Source organism: Molossus molossus, unplaced genomic scaffold (assembly GCF_014108415.1).
Source record: "Molossus molossus isolate mMolMol1 unplaced genomic scaffold, mMolMol1.p scaffold_m16_p_23, whole genome shotgun sequence".
In the NCBI taxonomy this organism is placed as follows: domain Eukaryota; kingdom Metazoa; phylum Chordata; class Mammalia; order Chiroptera; family Molossidae; genus Molossus; species Molossus molossus.
In genome coordinates this window covers 23,657,478-23,680,994 of record NW_023425359.1, presented here as the reverse complement: position 1 = coordinate 23,680,994, position 23,517 = coordinate 23,657,478, and positions in this window count along the sequence as shown.

The following is a 23,517-nucleotide window of genomic DNA, read 5'->3' as shown; positions in this document are numbered from 1 at the left end:
TGCACCATCCATCACTCCAACCTGCCGGGGTGACAGGCTTAACCAGACAGAAAGGAGGCGATTGTTGGAGGAGGACAGCTCTTTCTAGTGGTGGATGTTGTGGGAGTTGGGAGGTTGCCCGGTGTTTTCTAGTCTCCTCTAGCTCCCTGCATTTCTCATCAGTCTCTCTCCTGAACAAAACATCACGCAGCACGTACACAGCCACAAACATGACTGGTTATTTCACTAGAGCTTAATGAATGCGTGGACATTCAAAACGAACCAATCCGGCAGCAGGCAGTGAGCGAGCTGACGGTGGCCCAGGACGCGGAAAGTAGGGTGTCAATGGCCCCCGTGTTCACTCGCTCAGAAATCCATCCGCAGCAGAGAAGTTGATCGGGACAAAAAGACCCCTGGGGGAGGAAGGGAAACTTGGAGCTTTCTCTTCTTCCCGAGTTTCCAATGAATAATTTAAATGCCAGGTATGGGTTTCTAAATAAGTAAATGTCGGAGGAAAGGGACATGTTTATTATAAATCCGGACAGTGTGTTGAGTGGCGGAGAAAAATAGTCCAAGGCCTTGGGTGTGTTCTGTGCATTGCGCCCTGAAGCGGAAACAGTGACTTGGCGATGGCGGGTAACCAGCACTCAGATACAGAGTTGGTGGAAGTTTAGGACAAGGTGATATTTGCAGTCGTTTGGTGACATATGGAATTCGAGGCCACTGAATGATCTCGAGCCACTAATTAGGGGCATGATATAAACGGGTGCAGGCACCTCCCTCCTGCACCTGCTTGGACGGCTCTGCCCGAGAGCCAACCTCGGAAAACACGGTTTCCGGTGGGCAGCTGGGAATCTGAGGAGGGGCAGGGCCCACGTGCTATTTGCCTACTCTTCCCAGTGACCAGCGGTGGGTTAGCACCTATCCTGTGTGTTCTGTGTTCCATGCTACATTCTTATAACAAAATAAGCTGGAGAAAATGTCACTGAGAAAATCACGAGGGGAAATACATTGACAACACTTATTGACAACAATTCTGCATATAAGGGGACCGGGCCGTTCAAACTCGTGTTCTTCATGAGTCTACCGCATATCCTTGTAGGGTTCTAGGTCATTCTCTGAGGCAACCTCGGAGGTAGATTTCCTTTTACTGCAAGGGCCGTGTGTGCATCGTGCGTCCGAGCTGGTGGGAAGGGAGCAGGAGTCCAGATGCGCGCAGGACCCAGAGAAACACCACATTTTACGGTTCTCAAGGGCACGTTTCCCCGTCGGGAGCCTTGGCTCCAGTGTCTTCCCTTTGGCCCTGTCATTTGTCTTCTTTTTTATGGGTTGACTCTATCTGGACCTATATTTCAGCAGAGATTTTTCTATGGGAACTGAGATTTAAAAAAGAAAGAAATGGGGGCAGAAGTAAACTTTGAGCCATCCCACCGTCCTGCAGCCCAGGGCCCCTCTGAAGCCCCAAGGCCCCTCCCCTCCCCCATAAGGCCTGCCCAGCACCCACCCTGCGGCCGGCCCGGAGTCCGAGCCGTGCCCCCCCCCCTGTGGCCCGTGAGATGCGCCTTCTCATTCCCACACACTGTCGAGGGTAATCTGGCGTGTGTAGAGAGATAAAAGTAACGGCCGCAGCTGTGCAGCTTGCTCGATTCGTTCCAGAACACTCTGGGAAAGTTCATCTGTGGAGTCTCTGCCAAGCTCATGCAGGGCCGGCCGGAGGACGATGCACTTCCTCAGGGAGGCGCTAGGGGCCGCTGTACCCGTAGCTGGCGGTCCAGGTTTCCTGGGCCGGATGAGCCTGTGTCCTGGGCCACGGAGCCCGTCTGTGCTCACGGGGAAACTGCATCTCTTATCAAGGCCAGGAGGCCAAGGACTGAGCTCCGGAGTCCAACCCCTCAAGGTGACTTCGGCTGGCTCTCAGGACTGAGATGCAATGGCCTGGCCACTCCCTGCTCCCCAGCTAAAAGCTCATGGCTCAGCAGGACAGAGCCCCGGCTGCCCAGCAGGTTTCTGGGGAGCACTCAGTGCTAACCACGGGAGAACACTCATCCAGGCTCCTTTGTGCAGCAAAAACGTGGATAAGGGTGGCTCCTTATAAAAGGCTGAACGCAGTGTTCGAAGCTGCGCAGACCTTGACAACAAGGCCGAATCCATTGGCATGAAGGGGACTGGTTAAACGGTTGTAAGAGTGGTGTTCAGACGGTCCCTGACTCATAATTAATATTCAAGAACTCTAAGATGGATTGACTCTTTTGTTGTGGGTGCAGCCGCTAATAGGAAGGAACTCGGCGATGTGGAAGTGCGTCTCTTTCCAAAGAGCTAATCAATCCCACTTTCAAATGAAAATAGCATGAGCACTTTTCAAAAGAGCCAAAAATGTCAACGGGCTTTGAGAGAGGTCAATTAGCAATGCAAATAGGAAGCTCTGTATACATCTGACATTTAACAGACAATTTTTGAATCTCATTAGAAAGTACTTTTGAGAACTTTAATCTTTGACAACTTGACTTTGATGCCTTAGGGTAGGAAAAAAATACCGGAGAATGAGGGACTGGGGCGTGTATGTTTATTCTCCTTATCCAAAGTCACTGTGGCGATACTATTGATGTTGATCCTGAAGGTCTTTGGCTTTTAAACAGGTAGTTTCGCAGTTGGCAGTGAGTCGGTTAACTGATGAGAAGTGACACCTTCCAGGAATATCAATCCCCAGCCCCTAGCACAGTGCCCTTTCTCCATGGCGAGGTACAACAATAGAGGTTACAGAGATCGCACATCGTCGGAGGCTTCGGCTGCATGGCACAGTTGCTGGGAGCTTCCTCCACTCAAGGTACCACGGCTGAAGTAAGAGAATTTGCACAAGCTTCTGCCCATTCCAGGAGTTCTGGCCAAAGTCCGGATGTCTTACTTGTCGATGATAATGCTCTCACCTCTCCACGGGGACCCCGTTGTTCAGTGAAGTTAGAAGCCGTGTAAGTTCTAAAGGCAATAATGGGTTCTACTTTGGTGGAAATACTGAAGTCATGTGACTTGGCAAGAAAATACTCGTTTTTATTGCTGTGAATTCAACATGAGATAGAGGTGATTACTGCTTTTTTAAACTTTTTTTTTTCTCTACTGATTTTAGAGAGAGAGGAAGAGAGAGGGAGAGAGAGAGAAACATCAATGAGAGAGAACATCAACTGGCCGCCTCCTGCATGCCCCCCACTGGGGATGGGCCCACAACCTGGGCATGTGCCCTGACCGGTAATTGAACTGGTGACCTCTTGGTGCAGGGTTGATGCTCAACCACTGAGCCACTCCGGCCAGGCGATTACTGCTTTTGTAGTTTAAGAAAAAATTCTGCTTTTGTAGTTTTAGAAAAAATTGTGGAATACTTTGAAATGGGCAATAACATAGGTTTATGATATAAATATATAATAGATATATAATAGGTATAGTTTCATATATATACACATACGTGTGTGTTTGTATGTGTGTATATATATATACACATACATATATATGTGTGTGCATGTGTGTGTGTATATATATAAGTATATGTATGTGTATGAATATACATATTAGCTTGAACTGGTTTCTATATCTTACTGGTTCCCTCATAAATTAACGAGTTAGATGGAGTCATCAAAACGGCCATTTGCATCTGTCTGAGTATCATGATCGCACCCTTTTGAAACTGTAACGTGGTTTTTGGAGGACCCACCCGCCTGAAGTGGCCGAGCACACTGCTCCAGGGGAGGGTCACGCTGTCGCTACGATGCTCGCATTCAGCGTCTGTGTTCGTCATAAACGTGTGTGTTTCCTGAGGCCTGAAGCCAGACCCTGGGACGTGGGGTCGTGAGACATTCTAACACAGGTAACTGAGAAAACACTTTGCTTCATGTGATCAGAACACTGCCACCTCCCTCCAGGACTTCCCCACAGGATCCTGTCTTCCGGTGACAAATAGCGGGGGTGGCGCACGTGAGCCCTGTTGGGTCCAGCCTGCGTGCGGCGGGGGAAGAGCCTCCCCTCCGACAGGGCGAGTGCAGAGCCGGGCTCCAGGGACCGCACTGTCTGCAGACTTGACGCTCTCCTGCGAAATTTCCAGAATGGAGGCAAGAATAGCCGCGGTGGGTGTCACGGAGGCAGGGGGCCCCACCGGCACAGCGTGATGCTGCCGATGGTCTAGGCCCCTGTCACCGCGCGCACCTGTGAGTCCGGCCTCACACCTGCAGAGAGAGCTGCAACTCCGTCCGAGCAGTTGCCATGGAGACAGGGGTTTGAAAAAGCATTCGTCCATGTTGAGTTCACAGTGTGCCCCTGATCATCCCAAGGGACAGGAGCGGCGATAAGAGCCAGAGATGTCGTCACAATCCCGCCATGCAAACAGGGGTCGGAGTGGCCGGCTGTAACTTCAGAGGGCCAGCCACCACTGGATGGCTAGAGGTTTGGAGAAAACGCCCTTTCTGAGGCTTATTCAAGAAGCTGTGCAGATTGTCAAAGTAAGAGAGACCAGTGCCACGGATTCCGATTGTGCTGAGACACCCCTGTAGGCCTCTCTTGTTGTCAGCAGCTCGGTCACCCACCACGATGTCTGTGTCCTCCTTCAGAACGTCGAGGCTTCCAGTAGCCACTGCGCTGGTCACGAAGGGGGCTGGGTCATCCGCTTCCATTTGCCAGGGGCTCTGTCATGGAAAGAGTCACGCGGTGCCACCTGCCACCATCTACCGCCTGTGCTCTTGTCAGACCCAGCACACAGAAACTGAAGTTCAGGCTCCGTCTCTGCATGCAAGATGGTGACACTGGCATCCCTTGTTCTGAAGCCAGAGGTGATGCTGGGCAGGTTTCTGGCGATAGTCCCACTGCTCCTGGGCAGTATTTGTCCTCTCTGACCGGTAAAAACCCGTTCGGAGAGGCGGAAACCCCGGTCAGCAACTCGATCCGGTTTCTACTGTTGCTGAATCGCCTGCATGAATATGAGTGACCCTCCCGTCTCCATCATCAGGTACTGATTGTTTGACGTGTGCTGGACACTGGGCCGGTTGCTTTTACGTTGTCGCTGACCCAGAATTTTTGAATACAGGCTTATTATTAATCATCACCCCTATTTTACAGAGGAAATCGAGACTCCCTAAAGTTCAGTGATTTTTCTCGGTCATGCGGCTAATATAGCACCAAGCCACCATGGCCAACCTGGACGCTGTGGTATGACGACCCAAACCAGACATTTCTTCTCCACCAAAATCCAAGCCCAGCCTGCTCTTCATTTTACCTCTGCGGCCCCAGCTACCGCACGGATGATCCGTCTCATATGTGACGAGACTGAGCACAGAGGAAGCCTGTGTCCAGCTAAGGGGACGCCGTGAATTAACAGCGGGGTCTGGCTTCCAATGACGCTGAGCGGTGGGCACTGGGAAGTCAGTTCCAAGAGACTGATTTATCTGCCTGGCAAACTCCAAGAATGTGCCAAGCTGCCAGCTATGTGCCTAAACCCAGGTGGTTTCATGGGGCGAACAGTAATCGGGGATCCGATGTAGCTGGCTCTTTACATGCATGGTCATGTAGTCACACACACACACACACACACACACACACACAATCTACATATGCGTAAAGCAGGTGATTCATCTTTATTTTCTAGAGGAGGCTGTGGGTCATGGAGATGGTGGCAGCTGCCCGAGGCCTCAGGTAATAAATGGCAATGTGGTAAGTAGCATCTTCACTCTGTCTTCCCAACAACGAGAAAAGCAAAGCCAAACACCACCCGCTTAATTCTTTCCTCCGAGATGAGCTTCCCATGATCAAGGCTCGAGGTTCGGGGCTGCCAGGACCTCCTCTCTGCCCCAGGAACCCACGAGGCGCACCTGCTCCATGAACTGACTCCCCGCAGGTGCAGGCCACGGAACGTCGGGGCACCTGCGCGCGTCTCTAGCAAGCTGCCTTCGCCGCCTGTGTTCTTTCCCCGGGTTGACTTGTAGAACAACAGAGAGGTCCAACCGGATGGGATGGGCGGTAAGTTGAACTTCACCTACATCCAAATCCTTGCGGCACCCATCGGCAGCAGCAGGACAGGGGCAAGTTCACACCACGGCGCGAGCTCACAGACTTCCCCGGCCGTGTTCACGGGACAGGGACATGGGAAGTCACCCCACAGGGGACAGCAGACGCCTCCGTTGTGACAGGGGTTGGACTGAACAGAAAGAAACCAAAGGCATGACAAGCAACGAAACAAGGACGGGGTGAAGGCGGGCCCTCGCATCGGTTATTGTCAGACGCCAAGGTCCTCCCTGTTTACATCTTCAACTCTTCCTATCTGCTGGTTAGAATACGATGGCTGCCATTGGAACCTCATTATTTTTAAGGGGAGGAGGATAAAAAGTAGAAATAGGTAGATAGACGAGAGAAAATGTATACATTGATCTCTGACAGCTAAAGGATTATTAAAGGTTTAGTAGTGTTCTCCGTGACTGAAAATTACCAGGTACTTTCAGCTGCTTTTATTGTCATTTGAGGTCGAATCATCACACTTGTTCTCATCAGTGAGGCAAATGAGGGCTCTCTGGCTGCCCAAGGTCCCACCAAGGAGTCGGGTTGTGACGCTCAGTACCTGGGTCTTCTGGGTCCCAAGACAGCGGCCACCCCACCCCTCGGCAGTCACTCTGTCCCTGAATCAGAGACTTCCTGTCATTATTCCAGTTTTCACAAGGTTCCTCGCAAACTCCTCCAAGGGAAAGTTTGCAAAAAGGAATTCCCGAGAGCCCGGCCTGTGTCCGTCCGAGTTCCGCGGTCACCGTGATCCTGGTGAGTTCCGTAGTCTTTTCTGAACCCGTTTCCTTGTCTGTGAGTAACGGGAGCGTGGGCATAACCGTGCCTGCTCGGCACAGCTGTCCTTCCACGTGCGGGCCTGGCACGGGGACATGAGCCTACGGCGATGCTGCTGTGATTCGTGTTTGTATGTTTAAAAGCGAGCCCAGGACACGGCAGTGGTCGGAGCTTGATACATGCTCGACAGATACAAATGTATGACCTTCTTCTCTGAAAGGTCACCCGGAACTCACAGATTCACACATTTAAGTAGCTTTTACAGGAGCATACAAAATATATAAAGTGAAACACGGGCTCTGAGAAATGACATTTCAGAGAATTTCAAATCCCATGGCCGGAAGGAAGCTACCTCTCGGGTCTCTTTCTTCCCGTTGACTTCACAGAAGTTCAAAACAATGGTAGCTGGGCAGTTAAGAAAAACAGAACTGTATCGTCCCAAAGGAGCTCATTCCTTTAAAACCTTGAGATGCCATTTGGAATTTGGGGATTAAAACACAATTATCCACAAGTAATTTGGCGGTTGTGGGAGCAGAAGCAGGAGATGGACTTCTGTTGGTTGACTAATAGACCTTAGGCCTACAAGGCCAAGGCTATGGCTCCATATAAATCCCACAGTCTTGCCCTGGCCGGTTTGGCTCAGCGGTTAGAGCGTCGGCCTGCGGTCCAGAGAGACCCGGGTTCGGTTCCCGCTAAGGGCATGTACCTCGGTTGCAGTTTGTCCCCGGCCCGGTTGGTCGTGCGGGTGGTAGCCACTCGATGTGTCCCTTTCACATCGATGTTTCCCTCTGTTTCTCTTCCTCTCTCTCCCTCCCACTCTGTCTGTACAAAAAATGGAAAAATGTCCTCGGGTGAGGATAAAATAAATAAATAAATAAATAAAATAAATCCCACAGTCTTGCTGGGAAAATATTGATGCTATTCGTTTATGGCTGTAGGATCAGGAACATCATCTTCACGGACAAAGAAAGGTTTCAACAGATTACCCGTTTAATAAAATAAACTCAGGCAGTCACCACTGTACTGCCTGGGGACGTACTCAAGCAGACATCATTAAACCGAATTATTCCTGTAGAGAACAGACATCAAGCATTACATTAGCAAATCCTCTTTGGGGATAAGACCCCGAATAATAAAGAGGCTGTCAGTTACACGAAGGAGGAGGAGGAGTCTCCTTTCTGTGGTCCAGGTTGGGAACAGGAGGGGTCTGGGGGACAGAGAAACAGGGCAGAGCTGGCTGCTGTCCTCACCAGCATTCCCTGTGGCCAGAGAAGTTACGAATGTCCTGATGCGGCAATAGTACCGGCGTGTGTCACCTAAGAAAACTCTCGAAAAGTACAAAAAAGGAGCCCTGGCCTTCAAGAGCACTGATGATAGAGTAGGCGTGAAAATTCCTGTACTCCTGAAGGTTGTATTCTAGACTATACAGACCAGACACAGGTAAGGACGCCAACTATATGTGAGCTGGTGACAGGTTCTTTGGCGTAGAGTAAGTCAGGCCGAGGAACGGAATACGGACAGCAGGGGATAGGAGTGGACTTGTCGTCGTACATGGAGTGGTCAGGGAAGGACTCTCTGAGAAGGCGATGTTCGAGAAAGAGACATTATTGCAGAAAGTCACAAAAGCAATGCTGGTGGCTGGGATTGGTGGTGGCAGTGAAGATGCTGAGAGGTTCTCAGCTTTGGGAAATACTTTGAAGGTGGGACCAAGAGAATTTTCTGGGGCCAGTTTGTGTCCAGGTTTTTGGCCCAAGCAAGGAGAAGCATTGAGTTTCCATTTGCAGAGATGGGGAAGGAAGGAGAAACAGCCCTTGAGGGAAAGCAGGAGTCTCTCTTAAATTTGAGATGCTCAGCCGGCCGGTGTGGCTCAGTGGTTGAGCGTCAACCCTGCACCAAGAGGTCCTGGTTCGATTCCTGGTCAGGGCACACGCCCGGGTTGTGGGCCCGATCCCCAGTGAGGGGTGTGCAGGAGGCGGCCAATAGATGTTCTCTCTCATCCATGTTTCTCTCTCTCTCTCCCTCTCCCTTAAATCAATCAATAAAAAATAAATAAAATAAAGAAATAAATTTAAGATGCTCTGTTAGCTCTGCAGTTGGAAATGTCCAGGAAGCAGATAATAGAGGCTCAAGGAAGGCCTTCTGGGCAGCTCTAATAGTTCTGGATTTGTCCGTGTGTACATAGTACTTACATCACAGTGCTGGATGAAACCACTTAGCGCCCATATCGAGGGAAAACAAGAGGTTCAGGAGGTGAGCCCTTAAGCCACTGACATTTGGAAATAAAGAAGAGAACAGAAGAGGGGCCGGGGGGTGAAGGACGAGAGAGGGACGTCCCCTGAGCCTAGTGAGGGCCGGGGGGGTGAAGGATGAGAGAGGGATGTCCCCTGAGCCTAGCGAGGGGCCGGGGGGTGAAGGACGAGAGAGGGACGTCCCCTGAGCCCAGCAAGGGGCCGGGGGGTGAAGGACGAGAGAGGGACGTCCCCTGAGCCTAGAGAGGGGCCGGGGGCGTGAAGGACGAGAGAGGGACGTCCCCTGAGCCTAGAGAGGGGCCGGGGGGGTGAAGGACGAGAGAGGGACGTCCCCTGAGCCTAGTGAGGGGCCGGGGGGGGGTGAAGGACCGAGAGAGGGACGTCCCCTGAGGCCTAGTGAGGGGCCGGGGGGGTGCAGGATGAGAGAGGGATGTCCCCCTGAAGCCTAGCGAGGGGCCGGGGGGTGAAGGACGAGAGAGGGACGTCCCCTGAGCCTAGTGAGGGGCCGGGGGGGTGAAGGACCGAGAGAGGGACGTCCCCTGAGCCTAGTGAGGGGCCGGGGGGGTGAAGGACCGAGAGAGGGACGTCCCCTGAGCCTAGTGAGGGGCCGGGGGGTGAAGGACGAGAGAGGGATTCCCCTGAGCCTAGTGAGGGGCCGGGGGCGTGAAGGACCGAGAGAGGGACGTCCCCTGAGCCTAGTGAGGGGCCAGGGGGGTGAAGGACGAGAGAGGGACGTCCCCTGAGCCTAGTGAGGGGCCGGGGGGGTGAAGGATGAGAGAGGGATGTCCCCTGAGCCTAGCGAGGGGCTGGGGGGTGAAGGACGAGAGAGGGACGTCCCCTGAGCCTAGTGAGGGGCCGGGGGGGTGAAGGACCGAGAGAGGGACGTCCCCTGAGCCTAGTGAGGGGCCGGGGGGGTGAAGGACGAGAGAGGGACGTCCCCTGAGCCTAGAGAGGGGCCGGGGGGTGAAGGACGAGAGAGGGACGTCCCCTGAGCCTAGTGAGGGGCCAGGGGGGTGAAGGACGAGAGAGGGACGTCCCCTGAGCCTAGAGAGGGGCCGGGGGGTGAAGGACGAGAGAGGGACGTCCCCTGAGCCTAGAGAGGGGCCGGGGGGGTGAAGGACGAGAGAGGGACGTCCCCTGAGCCCAGCAAGGGGCCGGGGGCGTGAAGGACGAGAGAGGGACGTCCCCTGAGCCTAGTGAGGGGCCGGGGGCGTGAAGGACGAGAGAGGGACGTCCCCTGAGCCTAGAGAGGGGCCGGGGGCGTGAAGGACGAGAGAGGGACGTCCCCTGAGCCTAGAGAGGGGCCGGGGGGTGAAGGACGAGAGAGGGACGTCCCCTGAGCCTAGTGAGGGGCCGGGGGGTGAAGGACGAGAGAGGGACGTCCCCTGAGCCTAGAGAGGGGCCGGGGGCGTGAAGGACGAGAGAGGGACGTCCCCTGAGCCTAGAGAGGGGCCGGGGGCGTGAAGGACGAGAGAGGGACGTCCCCTGAGCCTGGCGAGAGGAGAGCTGTCAGGAAGCGGACGTGGTCGGCTGCGTTCACTGTTGCCGGGAGGTCAAGGCAGGGACTGAACACTGACCGCTGAATTGTGCAATCGATGAACTTGACAAGAGCCTTTATGATCTTGCTGTCTTCAAGTTTTTACTTCCCAATCCCCACCCCCCCCCAAGGGCCCCTTTTCCATGTTCCAATGTCATCATGGTTTGGTTAGGGTTTGGGCGGATGGAAGACAGTGCAGCAAACCAGAGTAGAGGGTGCTCAGGCAGCGTTCTGTGTCTGAAGACCCGCTGCACCAAAGACAGCATTTCCAGGACTCGGACTCGATTCCGGGCAGGCCACTGATTGCCTTGTGAGCCTGTGTTCGAGACTGCCTGCTCCGGGCAGCTTTCGCAGTGCAGTGTGAAGTGAAGAGGCCGTTTGAAGAGGCCAGCGTCTCCAAAGGCACCGCAGCACATTCCCAGGAGAGCAGATGCCTCGGAAGAAAGCCTGGCTTTGACCGAGGTTTGAGAATTTGCGCAGAATCGCTCAGTGTCAGGGCGGGCGGGGGTCCCCGCTGGTCGTCCGAGGAAGCCTGGAGCAGCGCTGTGTGGATCCGGAGAAGAGACGGCAGCCCGTCCTTCTCCGGAAGTCACGGGTGTCAGAGGGGGTGGTTTGCTACATGCGTCTGGAACCGCCGGAAGCCACGTATGACCAGGCTGTGCACATGGGATGGTTCTCAGGAGAAGGGATGGGTCTCACGTGCGCTAAGTCACAAAGAGGGACGGCCAATATGATTACAAACAGCCCCGAGAAGTTTTAATAATCTACGGACTCCACCAGGATGAAATCGATGAAGAATAAATAACAGCCGCTTCCACCTAAATGTACCTCTTTGGCCCTGGCTGGCTTGGCTCAGTGGTTAGAGCTTCGGCCCATAGACCAAAGAGTCTCAGGTTCGATTCCGGTCAAGGGCATGTGCCTCGGTTGCAGTTTGTCCCCGGCCCTGGTCGGGTCGTGCAGGAGGCAACCAGTCAAGGCGGCTCTATCACATGGATGTTTCTCTCTCTCTCCCTCCCTCCCGCTCTACCTGATGATTAATAGAAAAATATCCTCGGGTGAGGAATAAAAAGTGAATAAATAAATGTACCTCTTTGTTTAGGATGGAAGAAGCAGGGTACCGCGGAGGCTGCGTCAGCAAGGACAACGCAACGCGAGCCAGTGACGGAGTGTGGCCGGCAAACGGTCCATACAACCTCAGGCTGAAACACAGAAGAGTATGTAGGACGAGGGAACTTAGGGTCCCTGTCTCTCTGGACCGTCAAGCACCTCCAGGAACAAGATAAGCACGTGTATTCCACAGCAGGCGAGCCGCTGCCGAAGTGTCCGAAACCACGTCCTTCGGACACCGTGGGAAGAAACGGGGCGCGCTTAGCGGGATGGAAGTGATGGCTGGGATGATCCGAGATGCTTTTCTGCAAAGACGTAAGTGTTCTCAAGAGGAGGAGGCATAAGATGGATGTTGGGACAGCTTCAAGAGTTACAAAGCTGCCACGAATGAATGGTCTAGGTAACCATATTTTATGTCAGCAGGAGGAAATGGCATTTGGGGAATTTCTGGCACAATGGAGAGAAGTCTCTGTTCTTGAAGGTGTGCAAGCAGAAGTCGGGGCCACTGCACCGAGCAGGCGGGATAGTATAAAAAACTCAGTCACGGCCCTGGCTGGTTTGGCTCAGCGGGTAGAGCATCCACCTGCGGTCCGGAGAGACCCGGGTTCGGTTCCCGCTAAGGGCATGTACCTCGGTTGCAGTTTGTCCCCGGCCCTGGTTGGTCGTGCGGGTAGCAGCCACTCGATGTGTCCCTTTCACGTCGATGTTTCCATCTCTCTCTCTTCCTCTCTCTCCCTTCCACTCTATCTGTGCAAAAAATGGAAAAATGTCCTCGGGTGAGGATAAAAAAAAAAAAAAAAACTCAGTCATGGAGTGAAACCCTTTCTCTTTCTAAACACCTGCAATTCTAAGAGAATAAGATTCTCCAAGTCTAGATGGATGACTGCAGGTAAAAATGATGCGACTTGCCTCCAGAAGTCAGATATTCCTCCGAAGGCGAGAGGTCGGAGACCCCTTGCTTGTACGCACACCTTGGGTCCGTATTGCCCTGCACAACCGAGGTGTGCTGAGGTTACCTTGCAGACAGACTGGGAGCTGAGCTGGGAGAAACACTCTTCAGAGCTCCCCTGGTTGAGACACTTCATTGTGTTAAGACCACCTTGAAAATAGAGCAGGTACCCACGTCGTTCACGTTCGTTCAGCCAACTGTATTCTTATCCGTCTGCTGGTGAGGTGCAGGGAGCACCATGGTTCAGAAACATGGAGCCAAGATCATGGGTTGGGGGAAGCCTGCCTTTGTCCTTTTAAGTAAGTCTCCTCTCTCTTAAAAAAAAATCTTTATTTTTTATTATTATTTTTTTTAGAGAGAGAGGAAGACAGAGAAAGATAGAAACTCAATGTGAGAGAGAAACATCCATCAGCTGCCTCCTGCACGCCCCCTACTGGGGATCGAGCCCGCAACCCGGGCATGTGCCCTGACCCGGAATCAAACCAGGACCTCTCAGTCCATGGGATGACGCTCAATCCACTGAGCCACACTCACTGGGCCGGAATATTTTCATTTTATGATGAAGAGGGGATTTGAAAAATAGAATTTTCCTTAAACATACACCAAGGATTTCCAGAAAGAGATGATCTTACAGAACTTTTTGCTATAAAGATAACTTTGGACGCTGAAGGTTTTCATGAGGGTGAAACGGGTTCTAGTCATGGGGGGAGGGATAAAGAAACCGGGGTTAGGGGTGGGTAACCCATTCAGGAACTTGGTTTAAAAACCTCATGAATTTCCAAGCTGCAGGAAAGAAACTAAAGAAAACCAGAAACCCATTGGAGTGGCATCTCTGGACTCTAATTACCAGGACAGTTAGCATCACCACGACCAGTATTAACTTCATGGGTCACTGCCTCTGGAAGCCAGTCAAAATGAGTCAACATCTGTTTGTTATTTTGAATATGTAGTCCAAGTATTGCCTTGGGTCAATTACATTTTTCTTCAAAAAGTGAACATTGCCATTTCCCTGTTTCTCCTTTAAAGAGAAATCACCCGACGACTTGCCATACCAGGTGAAATATTACATCGAGGTAGTGGGTGTCATAGCTCATTGTCACACAGGTCCGCGATTTGTAATGAATACCGTGGTCAGTGGGGAGACCCGGGAATCGTTTTCAATAACTCTCGGCCATTTGTACATGCGCTCGGCTGCGCGCCGAGACTGGTTTTAATTGTGCTTCGTCTAAGACAGAGGAGACCGCTGACCAGATGTTCCCCGACTTCGGGTCCCTCTAAAATATTGGGGTAAATTACAGAGACTTCAAAGCAGTCCGCAGTGATTACCGCGCAGACGGTGTGAATGCGTGCGAGGAATAATACAAAGAAGCAGGTATGTGTGGTCACGGTCAGCAGCAATCTTCGGAAGGACGTCGGACGGGAAGGGATGTTGAAAGACACGGCGAGCTGGGATTGGCCGGAGGAATGAGAACAATTAGTTTGTGGCGTTTACACGTTTCACCATTGTTGCTTGTCATGTGTTCCTTCTTTTTTCTTTTTAAGATGCCTACATAGAATATCTGTTTTCTCCAATGAAACCGTGGGAAATAATATAGCTTTGAATAAAAAGGGTGGTTTTAAAAAAAAATTTTTTTTTCCCTTTATTGATTTTAGAGAGAGAGGAGGGAGAAGGAGCTAGAAACATCAATGAGAGAGAACATCGACTGGCCGCCTCCTGCACGCCCCCCACTGGGGATCGGGTCCACAACCTGGGCATGTGCCCTGACCAGGAATCGAACTGGCGACCTCCTGGTGCAGGGTCGACGCTCAACCACTGAGCCACACCGGCCGGTCTGCCTTGAATTGTTAAGTGCAGGCTGCCACTTCGCAACCCCAGATTTACAAACGTGTCCCCGTGACCTCGGGAAGTAGGAGCGTCCTGGTCTGCGCAGACTGAGCCACCGGCTGCTCCTGAGACACTTGGGACCCAAGGGAGCCGCTGCCTTCGAAAGAGAGCGTGGTGACCGTTTCCCACTGTGACCCAGTGTGGCCACGCTGCCCAGCTTGGGAGGCAGGGGTGCACAGCGCAGTACGTAGGCACTGGCGATGGCCGCCGCCCACCAGAACCGAGAGCAGTCACTTCCTCCAGAACGTTCCACACAGCTTGTCCAGGGAGCAAAGGCAATGCCACTCCGGGCAAGTCCTCGCAAGCGCCTTTCTGGAAGGTTGAAGAGCACCCATCGGCACCTTCGCGGCGGAGTCCCGTGGAGCAATAGAGGATCGGTCGGTGTTAGCACGTTCAGATAAGGGTCACGTGATTTCCCAGTGTCCTCGGAGGGCCTTGCAGAGCTCCCCTCGCTGAGACACTCGATGCCGTGAAGATGACCTTGAAGATCGATCAGGGAGGTAGCGGAGTAAGACCCACGACGTACTGAGGAGTCCGACGGCCTCGGTCATTCTCGTGCATCGGGCAGACCTCAGGTCCTTCTAGAGGTAGATGATTTGCCCAACATACTGGTGGCCTCTTGTCAGGCATGTGGGGGACGCCGAGGTCCATAAACATGAAAACAGAGAACGCCGGGAGCAGAGTATTTGTCTGGGACTCTATCCTCAGGTGGTGTTTACCTCGCCCGGGGCTGCTGATTGAGTCCAGTCTGCTTGGAGGCAGCGGTTTTGCCTTCTACCTGTTTGACCCCCCTTGATCCCTAAATCCAACGTTTTTCAGACCCAGTCCAGACAACTGTCACCGGGAGGAGCACGGCAGGTCCCAGGCCCTCCTCTCTGTGACTCTGGTTTAAACCGTGAACTCTACCCCGTGAACTCTACCCCGTGACAAACGCTGGCTTGTCATTCCTCTGCTTTTACTCTTTCTTTTTTTTTCTGGTTCTAAGTCAAAGAAAGATAGCTCATTCGACCACTATTAGGATTCTTTTCACCCACTAGCAAGAAGGAACAGAGCACCTTTTAAAACTGATGGCGCCCTGGCTGATTTGGCTCAGCAGTTAGAGCGTCCGCCCGTGGACCAAGGAGTCGCGGGTTCGATTCCGGTCAAGGGCACGTACCTCGGTTGCGGTTCGATCCCCGGCCCTGGTCGGTCATGTGGGATGCAGCCAGTTGATGTTTCTATCTCACATTGATGTTTCTCGTTCTTTCTCCCCACCCCTCCCATTCTACCTGAAGATAAAAATGGAAAAATATCCTTGGGTGAGGATTTAAAACAAAACAAAACGAGTGGTCACAGCTTCCCCGGGAAGTGCAGTGGACGGTGCACGGCTGACCTCACCTGCTGGCTTCCCCACACCTTCGGCCCGCCCCGCCCCTGGCTACCCCGCCGGCTGTGTTCAAGGCAGATGCTCGGAGTTGCCTTTCACGGAAGAAATGCAGGCTCAGAAAATCTGAAGTCTGCACTTCTACAGTCTGGTTTCCAGGTTTCTACAATTTTCTTTTCTTTATTTTTTTTTTAATCCTCACCTGAGGATATTTTTCCATTTTATCTTCAGATAGGGTGGGAGGGGCACGGGGAGAGAGAGAGAGAGAGAGAGAGAGAGAGAGACATGGATGTGAGAGAGAGGGACATTGATGTGAAAGGGACACATCAAGTGGTTGCCTCCTGCATGACCCCAACCAGGGCCGGGGGCAAACTGCAACCGAGGTACGTGCCCTTAGCGGGAACCGAACCTGGGTCTCTCCGGCCCGCGGGCCGACGCTCCAACCGCTGAGCCAAACTGGCCAGGGCCACTTTCTTTACTGCATTTCCTCTTATAACTCCTAAAGTTCACACATTTGATATTTCACAAATGGCTACCAATAACTTGAGCATGCAGTTCCTCTCGATGGAAACAGAGAAGCTAGTTTTACATTTTATCAAATAAGAAACCGCGGAGAAGAGAAAGCCTGTGTTAAGGTCACTGGACAGAAGAAATCGAGCTGACTTAGGGAGTAAAAGCAGAATGCTAAATGATAATTGATGCGTTTACTTTGCTTGAAATCAGGTCTCTTGACATCTCCCATGTAAAAGACGGTCACGTGTGTTCATCTGATAAAACCAGAAAACTAGGCGTGTGTAGAAAGATGGAAACTTCTTTTATTGGCTCTTTCGACTGGCTGGGCAAAAACAAGACCCCTGTCAGTGGGGATGGGATTAGGCCGTGTTTCTGGGGTTCCCGGTGTCATTCAGGCTTCTTAATTGGGCATTTTAGTTGACATCGAATTGGTTTTCTACGTCCAAGTTTTATAGTATGCATTGGATTACTTGAAGCTTACTGTTATTTTGTTTATGTGAAGTCAGTTCGTTTAATTGACTAAAAACTGTCACTTTATTTTATTTTTCTAAAATTCTTTCAGTTTAGTATCTGATTCCATGATACGATCGTAATTCACAAATAATCAAAACAGTGAAAACCTCTAGTGTCTGGTGTAGCCATATAGTCATCAGAAGAAGTTATAGTAATGAATTAAAAAGGACATCAGCTTTAAGTTTAGTGTAAATATCATGGCTATTAAAATGACTTTTGCTATAATTCTCCCTTTATTTAAAGTCATAGTTAATTAAATATATGATAGAAAATTATTTTTACAAAAACATATATAAATAAGTAAATTTTATCTTTCTCTATTTTCATTTACTTAGGTGTCTTCTTTATTTTAGTAACTAGAGATCCAAGAAAAAGATGAATATAAAGGCCCCGGTGAGCAACTTTCTTTAACTCAAAAATTTTGATTTTCATTTCATAGTAATACCTGTTATAGCATTAGCGTTAATTATTAGGTAAACATCTTAAACACTGGAACAATGCTACCAGTTAGCTTACCCACGTAACAGAAAAGACTGAGTTACCTGTGAGCACTGCTGTTAGAATGAGAAAGCCAGGTGTGCCCACTGCAAACGTGTTTCTGTAGAAAGGGAGATCTCCACGCAAACACCTGCTAGGCTGTCAGTGTGAACTTTTGATGCTCTTGTACCATTTGTGAGAGTGTGGGCTTGCTTTCCAATGTCACCTCTTCCTGCCAGGCAGAGTGTGAGGACGTGGTTTGGACTTAACCCCCTCCTAGCTGGATCCGGGGGGCTTCGCATAAGACCCCTCTGTGCTGTTACCAAGCAGATGTATGTAAATTCTTAGATCCTCTCCCTACTTAATGCACAGCACCACCCCTTTTAAAGTCACACTAGTGGTCGGGTCGGTGTGGCTCAGTGGTTGAGCGTCGACCCTGCACCAAGAGGTCCTGGTTTGATTCCCGGTCAGGGCACATGCCCAGGTTGTGGGCCCGATCCCCAGTGGGGGGCGTGCAGGAGGCAGCTAATCGATGTTCTCTCTCATTGATATTTCTATCTCTTTCTCCCTCTCCCTTCTTCAAAATCAATAAAGAAAAAATAATAATAATGAAGTCATATTAGTGGAGGTTACTATGGCCTACACTGCACACGGACACTCTATCATGGAAAGACCATGTTTGGGGAAAACCCGAATTCCCATTGGCCTTCTTGGTAGCTTCTCATGATGGCTAAGAGCTTGTTTCTATTTTTCTTCACCACAGTGGAAATGCTGTATTTTTTTTGTTTTGTTTTGTTTCTATGTCTTTTCTGCTTTGCTTTTGAAGAGTAGTTAAGAAATGCAAGGTAACTTCACATCTCTTGGAAATCTCTGCCCGGATGAGACGGAGAGTTCAGAAAGCCACGAGGGTTTTTATTAGACTTCACCGAGGTCGTAGCAAGAGGTCCTCGTGCGTGGCCATCAGACCTCGAGTCCACCTTCTGTGGGAGAAGAACTGTGAGCCCTCAGGACACCGTGTCGAGTGTACGCATCAGGACAGCTGGCCTAGGCGAGGGGTTTGGGACAGAGGAACGGTGGTTGACGCTGCGTTCCCACGCTGTCCATACAGTTCATCTCATTTCCCCAGGGCGCTGACGGTGATCGCAACCGTCCTGAACGCGACCGGGGACGAAGCTTCTCTGTTTAAACATAGAGATCGCAAACTTTAGTCCCTGTTTCCTCAGGCCTTCCGTGTATCATTTATTATTTTATACGCAATTAAAATAAGCTCGATTGTGGAGCATCCCAGCTGACAGGGTATCGCATTTGCGAAGGAAGACGGCTTACTTCCGGCACCGAGACGTGGCCGTTGAATGCTGGACAGGGACGTGAGTGGGTGGGATGACATTTCCCGCCTCCCGGACCTGTGCCGGGCAGTGTCCAGGACGGCGTCTCTGTGTCTGTTAATCATTTCAATAAATGACGAAGCTTATGTTGCTACTTTTGTTCAACAGGTGACGAAACTCAGCTGGGCTGGGATTGGTGCCCTGTCTGCCCAGTTCCCGAGGTGAGCCTTTTATTTCTCTCCCTACGACATAGTGCCTCCAAGGAAAACAATATATTGAGCTGGCACAAAACGATGTAACACGTATAGCCGGGTGCAGATATTGAAAATAAGAGCGGATCAATATCTATCTGATGGCCTCATTGCCAAAGAGCATAGTGCAGACAGACCACGTTCATACCCAAAGTCATCAATTAAATACAGACCTGAGTGCAACATTTCATGCCTTTCTAATCCAGAAATGCACGGGAATGTGTAATAGATTTCTGAAACGTTTTCACGCAAAATGATGAGACGAAAGCAAACTTCTCCACAAGAACTTAAAGAAGGTGTTTTGTTCAAAGCTCTTTCATGCGGACCCCTCCCCACGTCAAAGAGATCAGAAAAGTGTGGCGTTGCCGTTGGTGGTTTCTTCCCTGGGTATTTAGACGGTGGACGCGCACAGCAGAAAACATGGGACCGTTTCTTTAGTATTCGTTCCTCTGTCCGATTTGACAATCACACCGTTTCCAAGGTGTGGTTCGAGAGACATGTACACCTGCTCTCTAGCCCTCCTGTTTGTTCAGAACCGTACAGTGGCTCAGGTGAAGAATTCACAGTGCAGGGGGGGTTTGATCCGTCCTGTTGTGTGAAGAGTGTGCTGAGAGTGTCCAAGGAAAGAGGAAGGAGCCACAGCCCAGCTTTGCATTTCGAGTCTGCCCCCCAAAAGCCGCCCTGGGAAGAGTGGTGGACGCAATAAGTGGTTCCCAGCCCCCTTACGGACTAACGAGGAGAAAACACGGCATCAGGGAGGCTCACTCTCGTTTTTACTTTGGAAAGTAATTTCGGAGAAACTCGATCCAGTTCAAACAGAACTCTTCTAATTGGCTTTGATCAGTAAATCATCGGACACGGCTCTGCGCTTGCTTAGGTCTTTCCCCTCGTCTTGTCACAGTGAGTGATGGGGGCTGGAGCCGGGGCGGATTACGAAAATGAGCCCGGTGTTCCCGGGCTGGGTGTGTTGCCGTTCTGTGTACTGTTTGCTTTCTCTGCCAAGGTGAGAACTGGCTTTACCTTCATCGGTAGTGCTGGTGGTCACGTCTCACCGACATAGTGATATTTTTGTCCTGTAGTCACAGAAATAGTGTCGCAGTAAGTTACTGGCCTGGTAAGACCCGACGTGCAAGGCTCTCTGCAGCCTGGCTTTCATTTATGGCTTCAGAATTACTTTCCACGGCCCACGACATCAATGATCTAGATGAGACATTTTCGTAGGATGAAAACGAAAGCCCCTTCAAGGCTGTCTCCCTTTCTCCCCCCACGTATTCAAAATCCCAGCTATTTTGGGGGGTTCGACTTAGCTGGCGCTTACCCCAGTGGAATGCCTCCCTGATGACTGTCACTCATGTGCTGCCCACGGACACCTGAGGCTTGTCTGGGTGGGACCCGGCAGAGACTAAAGTCAGGCGCCGCTTAGTGGTGGGATATGTTCTGAGAAACGCGTCGTTGGGCGATGCGGCGTCGAGCAAACATCACCAGCGCGCGGACCCAGGCTGGGTGGTCCCGTCCGGTGCGCACCCAGGCGCCTGGTCCACCTCCTGCTCCGGGGCTACAGGCCTGCAGCATGTCCCTGTCCTGAGTACCGCCGGCAGTTGCAACATAATGGCATTTGTGCATCTAAACGTATCTAAACACAGAAAAGGTGCGGAAAGATCCATTGGAAAGATAGAAACGGTGCCCCTGACAGGGCACTGACCGTGCCGGGAGCCGCAGGCCTGGACGCTGCCCGGGAGACGAGCGTGAGTGGGGAGTGGACGTGAGCGTGAGGACAGCGCAGCCCACGGCTGTGGACGACCAGCGCTGTGACCAGCCTCACCACAAACACACAACGCGACTCACTGCGGCGTTTCGACAGCCAGGACGTCACTAGGAAGCTTTTAGCTCCATTATCTTATGGGGCCACCGTGGTCTCTGAGTTCACCGAATCGTCACTTTTCGGTGCACGAATGTACGTGTAACTGGATAAGATTTGTACACGTGAGTGCCTCTTCCTAGCTTCACTTCCTGGTGTACTTATTAGACAATACAGTACTGTGTACTGTACAGTAGTGATAATGTGTACACATTTGATGAAGTGTGTACAACACTGGCCTAGTTTCCAAAATTAAAGCAAATGGGTTCAATCTTTTCTGCGTAATAGGAGTCTCATGCATCAGAAGACAACTCTAGTTTTACGCAAGGGTCCTGTCCCTGACCTGCATACGTGTCTAAAGCATCCATGAATGAGCAGTGCAGGTCTTTCAGTCTCTTGAAAGCACATGAACTATTTTGTGATTTGTTGTACTTTTTTTCTGGGAGAGAATTTATAGTAGGGACTCTTTAATCGCATAAGTGGTGCTTAGTAAGGGTATGTGTTTAAAAATACAGATTCCTAAGATGTATCTCTAGAACTTCTGATTCTGTTGACCTATATTAAACCAAAATAGCTACATTTTTTACCAGCATCTCAGGTAATTCTGGTAATGGTGAGCCTCAGAATGGTCTAAAATGTCAACAGGCTTTCAAAGAGATGTTTTAGCCGAAGTTCAAAACAGTCTGATGGAAAGAAAACTCTCTTATAGGTATAAATTTTATCCGTCGATTTAAATGTATCAATTTGGGCCCCGGGCTTTGGGTTTGCATTTTAAACTGTCCCTAATCAGTGACAATGATATTCAGAACAAACAAATAAGTTCATGGAGGTGTCTTGTCTGAAGTTCGATTCCCGGTCAGGGCCCAGGCCCAGGTTGTGGGCCAAATCCCCAGTGGGGGGCCTGCAGGAGGCAGCCAATCGATGTTCTCTCTCATCGATGTTTCCATCTCTCTCTCCCTCTCCTTCCTCTCTCTCCAAAAAGCAATAAAGGAAAAAAAAATAGAAACAAAAAATGGTTTCTTTAAAACGACTATTTGGCTGAAAGTCGAAATCTCTAACATACAACAGATCATACCACCTGCTGCTTATTAACATTCAATTTCATTCTGTTCTTTGTGAAATAAACAGAGCATATTCAATCTGCAGCCAGGAATTCCCCTCCATAGTTTGTCTTTGCTCCTACTAAGTTTCTTCCATTTTACCCTCAGTACATTCTGAAGACTTTTTAAAACTGTGTGCAGAGTGTAGCTTTTGGTGTAAACAGACTGACCCAGCTTCCTCGTTTATAGCGTCCCCTGTGCCGGTCACCAGCCTGTTCACTGAGTATAGACAAGACGGGGGTGTTGGAAGGTCTCGTGTTCCGGTGGAGGCTCAGATGCCTCCTGCAGGAACCAAGCTCCTCACGGGGGGTCGTTCTGAGCGGCAGATGCTGCTCCTCTTTGTGCGCCTACAGGGACCTCGGTGATCTCTCGACTTCTGTCTGATCTGGTTTTCCTTCTGGACTTTCCCTGCAGACCCAGCTCCCCTGGGGTTGTGGACTACATTTCAAACACTTAATCATAGTTCCCTTTGGTTCTCGCCCTAAAACAAAGGCAAGGAACACCCGCTGCTTCCTCTCCGGGCTCCGTTGTCCCCGTGGCCCGGCTGGGAGGAGGTGGGCAGAGGGAATCTCTTCATCCGGTCTGTGGGCCACAATCAGTTTCACTCAGGGTAGTTTCTCGGCACCAGTTAAAGAATAGAAAGTTCACACACGCTGTGAGAGTGTGTTGTGTGTGTGTGTGTGTGTGTGCGCGCGCAGGGCCTAGACTGGAGGGTCAAGGCCAGCAGAGAGACGTGTTGAGTAGACAAGGTACGGAAGGAGCATGGGGCATGGAAAGGACCTGGGAATTCTCTAGTGGAAAGAAGGGTGTCTTAGAATCACAACCTAACGTCTGTATATGGCATTTCCCTCATGTTCCAACGCGGGGCTTTATTTCAAGGCAGTCTTCTCTGTTAACGTACACAGTTCTTTGGTGAATATAATGGGATCTGAGCAACTGCCCCGGAGCATGCACCTGAGCTGGGGACCCGGTTCTGGCTGCCGGGCACCCTGCTTCTCACCCGCCCTTGCAGACAGCTTCAGACTTTCGAGTCGTTTCAGATGCAACGTGCATGCCTTGGGGTGAGAGGAAACCCCGTCTGGAACGTGGTTTCATTCCGCGGTCGCTCCGGACGCTGTCGGGATGCATGAGATTCATCCGATCATCTTCACCGATGAGCTGAAATCATGGTTTCCTTCAGGGTTTCCCTGGCGCCGCTTCTGGGACATTTGTTAGCACTTCTGCTCAAACTCTGGCTTTATGTGGGCGCTGGGATGTCAGGTAAGGTACTTAACCTCTGAGGCCCACCTTCCTTCTCTCCACAAGGTGGGGAGAGTAACTGCATCCCAGGGTTGATAGGAAAGTCAGGGGTGGAAACAACCAGGGGTGGCCCCCTGGTTGCCAAGTCGGAGCCGTGTCTCTCTAACTGCCTTAGGCCCTAACGGGGGCTCGCAGCCCAGAGGGATGGCAGGCAGTGCCCCGCCCCCCGGGCAGGCCTGGCGTTGGCTCCTCCGGTGTACACGGATGCCTGAGCCGCCTGGCCTCCCTCCTGAAGAGAAAATGCCCCCAGGACATCTGGAGAAATGGAGACTGGCAGCTTGTCCGGTCACTTACGAAAATAGTGTCCCTAG